Raw genomic sequence first — 1,907 nt, 5'->3', positions numbered from 1 at the left:
GAATGATTGAAATGTTTAACATATTCACAAAGAAACATGATGCTTTGTGATGCCATTGTACTTTTCAGGGTTCGATGAGTCCCTGCCGATCACAGGTACGTAGTTTTGTTGTTGCTGAAAGTTGTATACAAGTTCACACAGAGTATCCCAGTATTAACTCGGTGGGACGGTCACCTAGATTAACTTACACCGTCAACATTTCATATTAAAAGAGATGGAAAATCTGTCGGAAGTCATAATATTCTCTATAAATGTAAATTTGAAACATGCGACCAGTTAAGAAAAATATCTAATAAGTCGGTAGACACTGATTTTGTACCTATTGTTTGGGGGCAGGCAAACTTTATTCCAGTTTTCAAAAAGGGAGATATATCGTCTAAATGCAATACAGGCCAATCAGTTTGACATCAGTTATAGGTAAAATGCTTGAATCATTAATAGCTAATAGAATCAGAGATCACATCAAGAGACATAATTTAATTCGTGACTGAGCATGGTTTCTCCAAGGGTAGGTCATCTATGATCCTCTATTTATTTTTACACTAATGTATACAAGGCGTCAGATAACAATGCTAGTGAGGATGTTATTTAGCATAGCACTCGACAAGGTGCCCCACCAGAGACCACTAAATAAAATCAAAGCCCATGGCATAGGAGGATTAGAGCTAGGATCAGTGACAGAAAACAGTGGGTCACCATAAATGATGTAAAATCCAAATGGGGGAGTGTTTCTAATGGAGTTTCCCAGGACAGTGGGATTATTAGTGATGTTAGTAATTTTGCGAACGACATTAAAACAGGATGCCTTATTAGGTCAAGAGACGACGCCGAGATTCTGCAGGAAGATCTTAACAAACTGTTCACATGGTCTGTGAAATGGCAAATGGACTTCAATATCTTAAAGTGAAGCATGTTAAACGTAGGGCTACACAACCCTGAAAACAAGTATAGCTTAGATAACACGTTTTCAAAGAAAACTGAGTGCGAGAGAGACTTGGGAGCTCTAGTGAATCCTGACCTTAAATCCGGGAAACAGTGTATCAATGCCAGGAATAAAGCTAAGAGAGCATTAGGTTTCGTTGCTAGGACGGTTACGTATAGAAATGGAGAGGTGACCATCAAATGGTGTTAGTTAGACCCACCCTTGACTATGCGGAATAGTTTTGGTCTCCATCCTATAGAATGGACATCAGTTCACTAGTATCAGTACGGAGGAGAATGGTCAAAATGATACATGGGCTCAGAAATTTACCTTACGATGAGACTTAGGCACCGTAACTTACACTCTCTGGAAAGACAGAGAGTGCGGGGTAATCTAATAAAGGTGTTCAACTGGATCAAAGGATTTAACAAGGGTGATTCAAACAAGGTCATCATATTGAGACATAGCAGTTATAGATTTAAATTGGACAAATTTAGGTTTAAGAAGGAAATAGGCAAGAACTGGTTTACCAATAGTGTGGTCAACAAATGGAATAGACTTAGTAACCATGTAGTGGGCGCTGAAATGATCAGTTATTTTAAGAAATTGTTAGATAACTTTATGTATGGGGATGACAGGTGGTAATGACATGGAACTACCTAGTATATGCCTTATGGTCTCTTGCAGTCTCCTTCTTTCTACTGTTCATATATACATGCACACACACACACACACACGCATATATATGTATATATATATATATATATATATATATATTTATATATATATGTATATGTTTATATATATATATATATATATATATATATGGTATGATAGCCGAGCGGGTGTGTAGGCTGACAAAAACACTGTTGTGTGTTGTCTCTATTTTTATTATGTGTGCTACTTGTGTGTACGGAGGCAAAATATTATTACTGATTAGCGGGTGTAAAGGAAGAACATGGTACTTACAGTAAGGGCGATGCCG

The sequence above is a fragment of the Oratosquilla oratoria genome, chromosome 26 (genome assembly GCF_046742065.1).
Source record: "Oratosquilla oratoria isolate Oo_2021 chromosome 26, ASM4674206v1, whole genome shotgun sequence".
Lineage (NCBI taxonomy): Eukaryota > Metazoa > Arthropoda > Malacostraca > Stomatopoda > Squillidae > Oratosquilla > Oratosquilla oratoria.
This window is presented reverse-complemented; position numbering follows the sequence as displayed.